The 15,048-nt window shown below is 42.0% G+C and overlaps 1 protein-coding gene across 4 annotated transcripts in view; it reads left to right on the top strand.

Annotated features, from left to right (window-relative positions):
* The window catches only part of GRAMD2A (GRAM domain containing 2A), a 78,263-nt gene that overhangs the window by 34,202 nt on the left and 29,013 nt on the right, over positions 1–15,048 (top strand). For all 4 annotated transcript variants that reach the window (XM_036737082.1, XM_036737078.1, XM_036737080.1 and 1 more), the window contains exon 2: positions 13,651–13,763. The gene's annotated coding sequence lies outside the window, so the exon portion shown is untranslated. The remainder of the gene's footprint in view (positions 1–13,650; positions 13,764–15,048) is intronic.

Raw genomic sequence — 15,048 nt, forward strand, 5'->3', positions numbered from 1 at the left:
ATGTGATGACTAGAGAAGCATGGGAAGATTTACATGAAATGATGCAGAGTGAAGCAAGTAAATCCAAGGAAACACAATATGCACAATAATTACTGCAAAACAAATGGAAAGAACAACCATATACCAAAAAAAATCAAAAGTAACAAAATTGTAAAGATCAAACAGGACTCAAATGAAGAGAAATGAGAGGACATCCCCAACCCACTCCTTCATGGAGGTGGGAGGTCATGGTGGGAGTGGAAGGAAGTAGCATCATTGCATATGTGCAATTAACAATGCACATATTTTTGGACTTTTTCAATGAGTCGATCAGTTGTGCTGATTTCTTTTCCTCTTTAAAAAAAAAAAACAACACTGTTTGTTATATGGGATGGCTCTCTGGAAGGGGGAGAGGGAAAGGGAGAGGGAGGGGGAAGGATACTAGGGATAGCTATGATAACGTTAGGTGGCTTTGTTGACAGAGCACCAGGCCTGAAGTCAGGAAGATCTGAGTTCAAATGTGGCCTCAGACAATTGCGAGCTGTGTGACCCTAGGTAAGTTATTTAGCCTCTGTTTGCCTCAGTTTCCTCATCTGACAAATGGGGATAATGATAGCCCCTGCCTCCCAGGGTTATTGTGAGAATCAAATGAGATCATTGTAAAGTGCTTAGCACAGTGCCTGGCACATGGTAAGCACTATATAAACATTAGCTATAATTATTATTATTATAATGTAAGAAACAGAAGACATCAATTAAAACTTAAAAAAAGAAAAAAAATGCCCCTTGGAGGGCTTACACCTTAAATGATCAGCTTTTCCAGTAGTTAAAGCATGGCTTTCGTAGGATGGTCACAGAACTGTTAGGAATGGGGGAGGGGAAAGGATGTCAGGAGAGTAGAGATCCCTAGGGTATGCTAATTCTTTAAAAACTAGCAGATCAGCGTCCTTACCCTCTGTGTGAGTCTCTCTCTCTTCAACTCAAAGCTGTCACCACGCAGGGTTCTGTCTCTCTAACTCTCTTTCCTACATAAACTTTCCAAGGAGCCAGAGAAAACGGTGAGCCTTTCTGTGGTTTCCCATTAAGCGAGGGCTCCTCCTTTTTCTCCATTCCAAAGACTATTGTGTTAGGGATCTAGGATTGGGAGGTAAGTTTTCATCTAATGTACTTGTGATATGGAGAGCAGCTTTTCTCTTCTGTCCCCTGCTCTGGAGCAGGCAGGATTAGGTGAAGGATTTGTGGCCTAAATTGCCTCTAATCTGTAGCTAAATTTAGAAGCAGGACTGACATCCCCCACGGTTTTCTTTTCTTCTCTGATAGGGAGGTTCCTAGATACAAGCCTCACAGTAGCAAGTGGGGGAGAGAAAGGGAGAGGAAGGGTGGGGGGTGGTGTCTGTGGGCAGCTCTGACTCCAGGGAAGGAGGCCTATCCAGACATGGTGATGTGGCTTGTGATCCATAGGAAGCATTCTTAGCCCCTGCCCTGTGAATAATTAAAATCCACCCCACCCCATCTCATCTATTCCCACCCTTGTTACTCAGTGATAAGACAAGTTGATAGGGAGCACTAAATTGCTTTATAGGACTAAGTGAATTTATTCCAATCCCAAGGTCTAATGAACTTAGGTCATCATAGCATTGACGCTCCCCTGCCCTGCCTCAGTCCTTGACTTCCCCCACCCCAAATACCAACAGAGCCATTGCCAATTGCCAGGCTCTCTTTCGGCTCTAGATCAGATAGCTGGGTGGCACAGCAGGAGCATTGAGTCTGGAGTCAGGAAGACCTACATTCAAATCAGCCTCAGATGTTTACTAGCTGTGTGACCGTAGGCACAGTATGACCACTTAACCTCTGTTTGCTCATCTGTAAAATGGGGGTAATTAGTAGTACCGACCTCAAAGGGTTGTTCTGAAGATCAAATGGGATAATAATTGTAAAAGCACAGGCATATGGTAAATGCTGTATAAATGTTAGCTATTATTATCAGGGGTTTTAAACTTGGGCTCTATGACTTTTTTTTTAATTATAACTCTCAGGATGAGTGGTTTCTTTTGTAATCCTATATATTTTATGCATTCAAAAACATTATTCTGAGAAGGGGTCAACAGGCTTCACTAGCCACTGCCACAAGGGTCCAGGGCACAAACGGATTACCCTGGTCTCAATCCAAGATTGTATGACCCTTCCAGGGCGATGATTCACCGTCGTTACAGTGGTCCTCACTCCCAGGATGGTCTGACTTTGATACAATTTCTTATTCACATTTGCCTTACGACTCACAGGGAATTCAGGGCCAACCTCCCCTTAATTAAGTGGGGTATTCTGTTTCCGATAAGATGTACTGTATTTTTGTCTCGTTTTGTTTCGCGATCACTTCCCGAAATTCAGTCTTTTGGCTTCTTGAGCAGTTAGCAGGCAGGGACAGAGAGAGCAATTGGAGGGAATGCTGCTGTGCCAGTGGGGAAGAGCAATCAGAGAGATGTCTCATGATCTGTAGAGAATCACTTGGGCCCTCCTTAGGAGAAACAGTCCCACAAGAATACCACAGTGGGGGGAAGGGAGGCAACTTCCCCACCCCACCCTACCCCCAACCTGGTGACATCAGGTTATAATGAGAGCCTGGGGAAATCTTGAAAGAGAATATAAACCAGAAAAGGGCAACCTGATGTAGTGAAGGGTGGGGAAGGACAGAAGGCAAAAAGGGGTGGGTCAACACCAATCACATTTCTTTCCTGGTTACCCACAGCAGATTATTTGTGTTGACTGGTTGCTCCCTTGCTGAGTTCAGCAAAGTCTTCTCCGAGAATTGTAGCACAGGAAGGTACCCTAGGAATCATTTCATTTAACTCCTTTTTACTAACAGTGGTGCTACTTCCACCACCACCATGACCTAGCATCACATGGTGCTTTATAGTTTACAAAACGCTTTACGCTCTCATTTTGATACTTCAGATAATGTGAGATAAATAGTATTGGGTTATCCCCATTTTATAGATGAGGAAACTGAAGCTCAGAGGGGAGAGAAGTGACTTTCCCAAGGTCACATAGTTTTGTAAAGGCAGAGCCAAGTCTAATCTAGTCAGGTCTCTTGACTCCTAGTCAAGTGCTTTTTCTCCTATTTGTTAAATAAACAAATGTCGCTATAGGCCAATGAATGGAAAGTGGGTTCATGTTCAGAACAAAAGACTACCGGTGACCAGAAACCTGAAATTCTTCCTTTCAATACTGCCCTCATCTCACATCTACCCCAGCAACTTTCCTTTTTTTCATTCGTTTCAGTTGTGTCCTATTCTGTGTGATCCCATTTGGGGTTTTCTTGGCAGAGATACTGGAGTGGTTTGCCATTTCCTTCTCCAGCTCATTTTACAGATGAGGAAACTGAGGCAAACAGGGTTAAGTGATTTGCCCAGAGTCACACAGCTAGGAAGTGTTTGAGGCTAGATTTGAACTCGGGAAGATGAGTCTTCCTCGACTCCAGGCCCCGTGCTCTGTGCGCTATGGTGCCACCTAGCTCCCCCAACATTTCTTTAGGCTAGCAGTATTTTAAATCTACTAGAGTGCCTAATTGGGACTTGCCTACATCAGGGTGAGATAGGAGGAGGAGACAAGGTCTTGTCCTTAGGGACCTTATTATTTGGCTGAGGAAACTGAGCTTGGGGTAAACGTTGACTGAACCCCGGTGACAAGACAGAGGCAATCAAGTTCAAGTCCTTTGAGAAAGAAGTTGGCCTCACTATCCCATAAAGTGTCTGGACTTCTTTACACTGGGAGAAGAGACTTGTTGCCTCAGGATGCCCCCCCGTAAGAAGGGCTGTAAAATGGCCCTATACTGTCCAGTTCTGGGGCCACCTATTGGGAGAAATTGATCATACAGATTCTGAGGTCAGTGAGTAGATTTCAGAGGATCTATAAACTTAAATAGGAAAAAAAATCGCATCTTCATTTTCTCTAGCTGAAATCTAGCTTTTCTTTCAATTACTTAGGAGTCTTACTCTGTGGAAAGCTCCATAGGCTTCACCAGACTGCCAAAAGGCTCAATGCCATACAAAGGATCTAGAACTAATTCAGAACAGAGTGAAACCATGTATTTGGAGAATTAATTGAAGAAATTAAAGATGCTCTTAGCATGGAGAAGAAAAGACTTAGGGGGACATGTTAACTGCCTTCAAATTTTTGAAGTGTGGTCAGAGGGTCAGATTTAGTGTGGCTCCACAGGGGAAAACTAGGACCAATAGGTGGAATTTATGGGAGGGGGATTTTAGCTTAGTAAACAGAAGGGTGTTGTTTTTGTTTTGTTTGTAGATCACTTTGTGAGAGGATGAGTTCCTCACTACGGGAGGTATTCAGAGACCTGTATGATCATTTTTTGGGACTATTGTGGTGGGGATTCATGCCTTGGGGGGGAAGGGGGCGGGGTGGGTGTTGGACTAGATGTTTTCTAAGGTCTCTTTCAATGCTGTGATTCATTCCTGGGGTGGAGGGAGAGGGATGATAGCCAACGAGAAGACTGTTCCAAAAGCCACAGCAAAGGAAAGAGTCCCCAGTCCTTTCAGGAGCCCCTGCATATGAAGGGATGCTAACATTATTTCAATAACTCATTTAAAAAAACAACCTCAAATTCTATTGGTTAGAGAGACAAAGATCCTATACAGCTTATATGGCATCCAGAAATATGAGTCCTGATCTTTAAGAAGGTGAGCTTTCTGTCTTTGAGGCAGCCAGGCTTATACACGTCCCCATTGCCTCCCACTATCCATACAGGAGGAGACTGTGTGGGTTTAGAGAAGCTTAACTCTCCTCCTGGCTCTGGCCAGGGCTCCCTCACAGGGGACCGAGGACAGACTGAGCCTAGTGTGGTTTCTCTGGCTGTGGTTATTCAGTCTTTTCCTTGCCAGTAGTTGACAATGGCCTGTTTCAGAGCAGCAGGGGCCAGCCTCTCACTTTCTTGGCTCCGGGCTCTCCTGGCAGCTCAGTTCTCTAGGTGGCTGCTTGGGGGAGGAATTCCTGCCTCAGGCCTGGGGACTCTTGGGGCCCTCTGCCTCTAAGTAGGACACCTCTCCCACCTCTTTCTAAACAAGGTAAATCTCAGTGAGACCGACCAGCTGGGAAGAGAAAGCTAGTATGGAGGCATAGTCTTTAATGTTGATGAAAATTTCAGTGACCTCTGGGCCTGGGATCTTTGCAGCCATGAAGACAGGACAAGAGGAAGTAGGCATGAGCAAGAGGGATGAGGGGTGACCTTCTACCCTAAGAATGGGACCTTCTTATGAAGGATGAAGGACAGGAACAGGTTTGGGAGAGGGAGGGTTGATCGAAGTTCAGCTGGCTTGATCCACCTCGTTTTGGAAAACTCTTTGTTAAGAATGTCTCCTTTTATTGAGGTGAAATTTACCTCCCTCACTTTCCCTCTTCCTACCCCCAAAATAATTCCTATCTCTTGGTCCTAGTTTCCCACCATGGAGCCACAGTGAAGAAGTCTGATCCCTTCGAATACTTGAAGACAGTCATCATGTCTTCTGAAGTTTTTTTTCTCCTCTGTGCTTAGTTACTCAGGGCCCCTCAAACCATGCTTTCCTCCATCTCTAGCTCCTCCTTTATTTTTCCTTCTCTCTCTCTTTCTCTCTCTCTCTCCTCCCTCTCCTCCCCATCTCTCAACATCTGTCTGTTATTTTCCATTATCACCTGCCCATGATGCTACTCCATCTCTGCCTCTCTCTTGTACAGTTGGCTCCTATTGAGAATCAAGTCAGTTTCTTCTTGCCCGTTGTTCAGTAGAGATGAGGGTCAGCTGATGGCCATGTCATAGCCCTGCAGACCCTTGGATATAGTCATTGTTTTGCTATTATCATCTAATACTATCTATTAAGTTTTTTAATATTATAAATGAGAATATACAATAGTTAATCAATATCTGGGGAAGTGCTTTTTGGAGATTAGAAGAGAAAGGAAAATTCTTCCATAATCATCTTTTTGCCTCCCCTTTCTGCATTAAGCACATATTTAGGCCTATGTTGTCACTGCTCACCTTCTAATGAGTCCATATTCTACTAGTTCTCTTTGGGAGGGGGAAGTGAGGTGCAGAGAGAGTATTATTCAGTGTGGTTTTGGTCAATGTGAAATAACTGGGGTAATACCTTTGGGGAAATAGCCTGCTATAGTGGATTGAGGGTAGGCTTTGGAATCAGAAACACCTGGGTTCTAATTCTGCCTTTGTCACATATGAGCTGAATGATCCTGAGCTCAATCTCTCAGTGCCTCAGTTGACTAAGACTCTAAATTAGAAGTCAGTGGCTGATTTGTGTTGGTGGAGGGAATTTCCACATCTTCCCGGTTTCCCCTCATTATCTTGTCACGCCAATATAGCATACTCAACATACCAGTCTGTTATCAGGATCTGTTGACTCATCAAAGCCACAGTGATCCTTGGAAGGTTGTTTTTGTTTTTTAAATACACTTACTACTATTCCTTCTTTAACCTGTCTGAATGGATATTCCACAAACTGTGAAACCACATTAATCATAGAAATAATATAGACAATATATTTGACAAAAATTTTTATAAAATCATTCTGGGCAAGGTGGAGAGATGTGGGCTGAATGACAGTATGGTGAGGTGGATTCAGAGCTGGTTAAACAACCAATTGGGAAGTAGTAAATGGGTGTCAAATTGTATGAAAGTCTCTAGTGGAGTGCCATAGAACTTTGTTCTTCGTCCTGTACTGTTCAACGTTTTAATAAGTGACATGGATGAAGGCATATGCTTGTTAAATCATGCTTGTTAAATATGCAGAGTCCATAAAGCTAGAGGGTTAGCTGATGTGTTGTTTGTCTGGATTGGGATCAAATAAGACTTTAATCAGCTAGGACAATGGTTCTCAAATGTTTTTGCTTCATGGCACAGTATTCTTTGCTCGAGGATTTGAGTTGTAGTGAACATTTAAACTGAAGAGTTCTCAGGAAGTCAGGCCTCCAGACCTATTACTCAGGCTTTCATATTCTTCCATCTCTCTTTCTCCTGCCCCACCCCTCACCCTCTTCTTTCTTTACCTCAGAAGAGGCAGCTTTGTGCCTCTTCTCATAGAGTTTCCATTGTGACCCTCCTGACACCAAACCAGAAATAGCAATTGGGAATACTCATCTTCCTGAGTTCAAATCTGTCCTCAGACACTTATTAGTTGTGTGACCTTTAACCCTATTTGCCTCAGTTCCTTCATGTATAAAATGAATTGAAGAAGTAAATGGTAAACCACTCCAGTATCTTTTTCTAGAAAACCCCAAATGGGGTTGCAGAGTGTTAGACATGACTGAAAACACCACCAATACCAAACTGGGTAGTAGCTGGGAAATGTGCACATCTCGGGGTATGGGGAGAAGGGGTTCATGTCACGTAAGTGAAATGAAGATGTAAAGTCTTACAACTCAGTTTTAAAATCAACCCTGGGAGTATAGGTTTGAGGAAACAAGGCTAGACGACAGTCCATGTGGAAAAAGACCTTGAGGTTTAGAAGCAGACTTCAAGCTCGGTATGAAACAACTGGATGACATGGCAGCCAAAAAACGTAAACTGGATTTAAGCCACATTATTTAGAAATCTGTCCAGGAAAAGGAAGGTCATGGTCCTACTTATTCTGCCCTAGTCAAGTCACATCTAAGATACTGTGTGCAGTTCTGAGGACCACATTTTAGAAAGGACATTGACAAGCTAGAATGCGCCCAGAAGGGATTTGAGACAGTGCCATAACTGTCGGGAGTAAGAAGGACATGATAACTATTTTAAAGTATTTGAAAAGCTGTCATGTAGAAGGATTACATTTGTTTTGCTTGGTCTCGGAGTATAGACTTAGGAAAAATACAAGCAAATGGCAGAGAGGTAAAGGGTAGTTACATCTCTTTTAGCTAAGAGCTGTGAACCGTTTCCCCAAGCCAGAGTATTTACAGTAGGTAGGAAATACCCATGCTAAGTTCATGTCTACTTCTGGAATCTTGATTCTCTGCTAGCATCTTTTCAAACTCCCTCAGTTCAGGTCTCATCTGACATATGGCCAGAAACCCATTTTAGTTCTTAGTTCTATTGATGCCCTCTCTGCTCCCCCCTTCCTTGCTTAAGTAAATATTCCCAGGGTTCTATTTAAACAGAAAAGGAGCAAAGCAAAACTGTGATAAGGGAACTGATTTCAACCTTTTCCCACGCAAATCACAGGGGCTAGGCAAGTGGGAAAAGATGATGACCTACATTTCATCCCAGCAACAAATTGTAACCCAATCTCTCTTTGGTCTTCCTATGTAATTAATTTCTTCATTGTATGTCAGTAAGTACTTCTAAAGTGTTTGAAGGTATTTGAAGAGTTATTTCTCAAGCGGTCTGTTCTCTTTCCAGGTTCTTTCACTGCAGTCCCAGTAGAATGTAAGCTTCTTGAGGGCAGGGACTATTTTGGTTATTGTGCTATCAACATCCATCACAGTGGAAGCAATTCACAATTACTGGCTGAATTGAATCAAATCTTGTTAATACTATTAATTTACTAAACAAAATATTCATGGAAAGAGCAAAGGAAAACTTGCACAAAGCCACAGTACTAATGATTTGATTCGAAGGGCTTCAGTTAATGACATGTGACAGTCATCCTTATGTCTATTAGTGATCAGCAAGTTAGTAGAGTATTACTAATGATAGTGGTTTACACGGATATTGCACTTCATACTTTGCAAAATGTTTTCCTATCAACAGCTGTATGAGGTATTATCTTTGTTTCATACAGATGAGGAAACTGAGGTTCAAGAGGTTAAGTGACTTATAGAGGAATAAAGAATAAGTGGCAGAATGGTACAATGGAAAGAACCTTGGCTCTGGACTCAGAGGACCTGAGTTCAAATCTCACATCTGAGCATTGAACAACTCAACCTTCTGGACCTCAGTTTTCTCATGTTTGAAATGAGAAGGGTTGGACTAGAATTCCTTCCAGCTCTAGAGCTATAATCCCAGGAATGTGGACTTGAACCCAATTCTTCTGACTCCAATATTAATTACACCAGATTATTTTCAACTTTATTGTTTGTTCAATGGTCTAATATTTTTCCCTTCCTTTAGCCTCCATTCTTCCTTTGGTTCTGTTTTATAATATTTTGATTTCTCATAGTCAGTTGCTTCCACTTGCTCCAATCTAATTTTTAAGGTAGTATTTTCTTCAGTGGTCTTTTGGACCTCCTTTTCCATTTGGCTAATTCTGCCTTTTAAGGCATTCTTCTCCTCATTGGCTTTTTGGAGCTCTTTTGCCATTTGAGTTAGTCTATTTTTTAAAGTGTTATTTTCTTCAGTATTTTTTGGGTCTCCTTTAGCAAGTCATCGACTTGTTTTTCATGGTTTTCTTGCATTACTCTCATTTCTCTTCCTAATTTTTCCTCTACTTCTCTTACTTGCTTTTCCAAATCCTTTTTGAGCTCTTCCATGGCCTGAGACCAGTTCATGTTTTTCTTGGAGGCTTTTGATGTAGGCTCTTTGACTTTGTCGGCTTCTTCTGGGTGTATGTTTTGGTCTTCTTTGTCACCAAAAAAAGATTCAAAGTCTGAGTCTGAATCTGAGACTGTTTTCGCTGCCTGTTCATGTTCCTAGCCAACTACTTGACCCTTGAGATTTTTGTAGGGGTACAACTGCTTATAGAGTAGAGAGTACTTTGTCCCAAGCTTGAGGGGCTGTGCTGCTATTTTCAGAGCTACTTCTACACAGCAAGCTCTGCCACACCAGCACTGCTTCTCCCCCAAGAACCACCAACCAGGATTGCAGCTCAGATCCAGGCAGGGCAAAGCAAACTTTGCACTCCAGCTCTAATCCGAGGCTTAATTCCTCCCACCAGGTGGGCCTAGGGCCCAAAGCAACTGCAGCTGTAGTTCTGTAGCTGCACCATCTCTGCTGCCTCTGGGGCAGTTGGCCAACTGCAAACTCCTTTCACTCTGTCCCAGCAGCTTTTCCCACTAACCTTCTCTGTTGTCTTTGGTGTTTGTGGGTTGAGAAGTCTGGTAACTGCCACAGTTCACTGATTCAGGGTGCTATGCCTTTTCCGCCCAGCTCCTGGTCTGGTTGGTCCTGGCGCGGCCCATGCTGGACTCTGCCCTGCTCCAATCCCAGCTCTGTGCGCGATAGACCATTCCCAGTGACCATCTAGACTGTCCTGAGCTAGAGCCCTGCTTCCCTTTGCTATTTCATGGGTTCTGCAGTTCTAGAATTTGTTCAGAGCCATTTTTTGTAGGTGTTTGGAGGGACCTGGAGGGGAGCTTAAGCAAGTCCCTGCTTTCCAGCAGCTCTCTTTCAGAGCCATTTTTTACAGGTGTTTGGAGGGACCTGGGGGAGAGCTTAAGCAAGTTCCTGCTTTCCAGCCACCATCTTGGCTCTGCCCCTCTAGCATCCATTCTTTACCCTCACTGGAAGTGAGGTGTAACCAAGGAGGTAAAAAATTCTTGGACAAGTCATTTTTCTGGCCCGTGTCCTCATCTGTAAAATGAAAGGATTTGTAAGATTAGATCTCTAATATTTCTTCCACAAGTAACATTCTTTGACACCATGACTATTATTCTTCAGGGTCCATGTCAACTCCTACCTTCTCCATGAAGCTTTCTCTGACTACTCAACTCACACTGATGTAGTTCTCCAACATTAGACTTTCTGTCTGTACCCCACCATCAATACTTAATCAATTATCACTCCCTATAGCACTTTTAACTTTACCTGACATGTTTAATCCATTATTTCATCCTTACATTATGAGGAAGGTAGATCCTTTCTCATCTGTGTATGGGTGTTGTCTCCTTGCGGTATCATCAAGGTACATAAATGCTGTCTTCTCCTCTATGACCCAACATCCTGATTATCCTCATGAGGGGCTTAGCAAATTAAAGAGGAGTAAAAAATAAGGTATTAATAGACTGGAGTATCTACAAGGTCATTCCTCGACTCTGACATTCTATGATTAGATGACATTATTTAAGTAAATATAAGTTTGTGGTTTGTCCAAGTTACACTCCTAAGCATGGCCTAGCATTTGAAGTTCCTAAGTCCCAAGTTTCTTCCTTATCTACTGAGATACATTAATGTCCCTATTTACTGTCACTGGCAAATGTTCCTTTTCCTAGCCTTTCCAGACTTATGAAAAAACTTGGCAACTTTCTGGGCCTGAGAACTAAGAGTAGTTGGCTCCCAAGAGTTTTAATCTTAGGTGATGAGTGGCAGGTCCTCCATCCTCCTGCCCCTCCCAAACCAATCCTCTGCCACAGTGCCTGGCTTGGCAGTCACACAATAACCCTGCCTGTTTATACTGGGGCCTGGACAGACCACACTATCTCAAGGGCATACTAAAAAACAAAACAAAACAGAAAACCCTAACCGCAGTTGCTAATCGGGATGCATTTTCCCTGAGGTGGAGAATACAGTAGGCACCCAGGATACTGAAAGACAGTGATTCCTGGTCTACTTTATTCTTTTTTAAAACAAAAAATTAAATTCTTAAAGAATTTTGAGTTCTAAATTTTTTCCCTCCTACCTTTTCTCCCACTCATTGAGAAGGCAAGAAAAGCAAAACCCATCACAAATATGTGTAGGCAAGCAAAACAAATTCCCGCATTAGGCATGTTGAGAAAGGAAGGAAGGGAGGGAGGAAGGGAGGGAGGGAGGGAGGAAGGAAGAAAACATGTTTCAATATTCACTCTTGAGTTTATCAGCTCTCTACCTGGAAGTGAATAACATGTTTTATCTTAAGTACTTTGGAATTTTGCTAGGTCATTGTGTTGATTAGAGTTTCAAAGTCTGTGAAAGTGGTTTATTTTTACAATATTGTTGTTATTGTATAAATTGTTCTCCCAGTTCTGCTCACTTCACTTTGGATCAACTCATACAAGTCTTCCCAGGCTTTTCTGAAACTGTCTCTTCCATCATGTCTTATAGTACAACAGTATTTCATCACATTTATATACCATAACTTGTTCAACCATTACCAATTTGATGGGCACCCCTCAGTTTCTAATTCTTTGCTACCACAAAAAGAACTACTATAATTATTTTTGTACAGATGGGTCCTTTTCCTCTTTCTTTGATCCCTTTGTGGTATAGACCTAGTAGTGGAATTGTGGGGTCAAAGGGATGCACAGCTTAAAAGCTTTTGGGGCATACTTCCAAATTACTTTCCAGAATAGTTGGAGCAGTTTACAACTCTATCAACAGTGCATTAGCGTACCTGTTTCCCCACAGTCCCTCCAGCATTTGTCTATGACCCTTTCTGGGGCCTGGCCTTCTAGTCAAACAATAATTCTTTCCTAAGAATCTGTCCCAAAGAAGCTTCCCAGTCTCAATGTGAACACACTACATGGCTCCATTCTCTCAGTTATGACTTCCCTCTGGTGATACCCCATGAGCTGCAAAAGAATTACCATTATAACAATGAGGCTTGGAATCTTGCTCCCCACTTTCCTGGGGTATGGTAGGAAATCCTATTCTGCCTTGGAATTCTCCGAACCTTAGTGGGTCCCATGGGCATTGGCTTTCTTGGGCTATTCCTCTTTTCTCCATTTTGGGGTACATGTGATCATTGACACAAGGAGCACAGGTAAGAATTGAGCCCTACTGAGTCTTCATGAAAACCTCTCAGGCCAAAACTCCAGAGCTGGAATTCTCAAAGGTGGAATCATCTTATATGCATCCTGGTCTAGAGTAGCCCACACTATGCATATATTATGTTTTACAAAATGTTTCCTGGTTTCATTGGGTTTTAGATGTCTTATTGCCCTTTCTGAGGGCAGCTCTGACACTCTGAGGAATTCTTCCTCCTCCTCTTCCTGAAGATTGGGCCCCTCCTGAAAGACATTGATTTCAAATTCTATTTCCCATCATAGCTCGGGTCCCCTCCCCACCAAAAGAAGCACCTTGGTGATGTTTTTTATATGGTGAGGATTTATGGCTTTATGGCCTTAGACAGTAATTTACCTGCTGAGCTTCTCAGCAGTTGGGAGTTGGTCTTTTATGCAACAATGATACTGTCACTTGTACTTGATAAGTCAGGTCTACCGACAAGCACACTCTCTGGGGCCTATAATGAGATATTTATGGGAACATGTCCTTGGCTTCCTGGAAACACTTAGCTTTTACTTTCAACATGAAGAACTACAAATACAGTGAGTATAGCCTGTCCCTGAAGGCCACCTAGATAACCTACTCAACCCCCGGGGGGGCTGAGCCTGAACGGAGATAGTGGCAGATTAAGTGTGATAGGGAGCAGCAAATCCAAAGGAGGCAATGATCTTCAGGTTAAGCCATATAAAGTGCTTTGACACTCTATTGCTATTTATCTATATAGTGCTATTTATGTTGGACTTTAAGAAGAGGTCAATGGTAAAATTATCATTATCTTCATTTGACATTTGAGGAAACTGGATATCAGAGAAGTTATGATTGGCCCTTAATTACAAAGTAAGCATTGAAGCTGGGATTCAATCTGATTCCAAATCTAGTGTATTTTCTATATAATAGAGATGCGTACCATATTTCTTCAAAGAAAGGGCTAAGTATGCCATACCTTTCAGAGTGAGGCAAAAGACGGCTGAAGTATTCACTCTCTGAGGTTCCAAATAATACTTGTTAAACTGAATTGAATGGCCCACACAAAGACCATTTTTTTTTTCTGCCAACAGAATGGAATGCCCTCAATGAACTTGTATTTCCAAGTATACAGTTTGGGAAGACTAAGTGCCTGTCAGCACCTCCCAGTGTGAAGAAGGTTCATCTTTAGAAGGTTGGCCACCAGGTAATTATCATTATCATTATCAATATTATTTACCACAATAACCCATGAAACAGACAAAATGACCTACATATAGCCCCCTTTTGCTTCTACCATGATAATGGTGGAAAAATTGCGATAGAGGGAGCTAAGAATCACACAATTCTTAAACCATCTACATTCATGGATTTAATTGTTGGTTTTCTCAGTATCAGATTTTTGCCCAAAGACCAATGAAGTGACCTACTCTTGGTTGAAGTGCCAGATAGATGGAAGGGTAACTCTCCTTGGAGAGGTTAATAAAGGAGCTCTTAGACTTTGTTTCATCATGTACACAGAAGCAAAAAAAGAGTTATCAGTCCAAGAGCCAATTGGACTGGATAAGTGGTCAAAGGATATGAACGAACAATTCTCAAAAGGATTGCAAACTATTAACAACCATATACTGCAAATCATTAATAATAAGACAGATGCAAATCAAAACAACGTTGGGTTTTGCTTCACACCCATCAAGTCGATGAAGAGGACAAAAGATGGAAATAGTTAATATTGGAGGGGCTGTGGAAAGATAAGCTCACAGATCTGCTAATTGGCAGAGCTGTGAATTGACCCAACATTTCTGGAGAGTAATTTGGAGTTGTGCTAAAAGAGTAAGTAAAGGGTTCAGGTCCTTTGACACAGATATATCTATATCTATATCTATATCTATATCTATATCTATATCTATATGTGTGTGTGTGTGTGAGTGTGTGTGTGTACATATATATATATATATATATATATATAAGATATATACACACATATACATATATACATAGATATTCCAAGGTAGTTGAAGACAGAAAGAAAGATCCCATATACACCAAACTATTTATAGCAGCACTTTTTGGGGATAGCAAAGAACTGGAAAAAAAAACATAGCTGCCCATCAATTGGGCAACAGCTCAACAAACTGTGGTACATGAACATAATACAATTGTACTGCACCATACAAAACAACAAACATGAAGGATTCAAAGACGCATGAAAAGACATATATGAGCTGATACCAAAGGAAATAAGCAGAGGCAGTAAAACAACAAACACAACACGTACAACAATGTAAGAGGACATTAAACAATGACAACGATCCCTGAACACTGTGTCATTATAATGACCACGTTTGGCCCTGAAAAAGAGTTCAGAAACTTCCCTCTCTCTTTGTAGAAGTGGAGGACTATGGGTGTGGAATATGGCATATCCTGTCAGGAAGAATTGATGTGTTGATTAGTTTTCTTGGATTACTTTTCTTCTTTCTTTTAAAAACCTT

The sequence above is a fragment of the Trichosurus vulpecula genome, chromosome 8, assembly GCF_011100635.1.
Source record: "Trichosurus vulpecula isolate mTriVul1 chromosome 8, mTriVul1.pri, whole genome shotgun sequence".
NCBI classification, from domain to species: Eukaryota; Metazoa; Chordata; class Mammalia; order Diprotodontia; family Phalangeridae; genus Trichosurus; species Trichosurus vulpecula.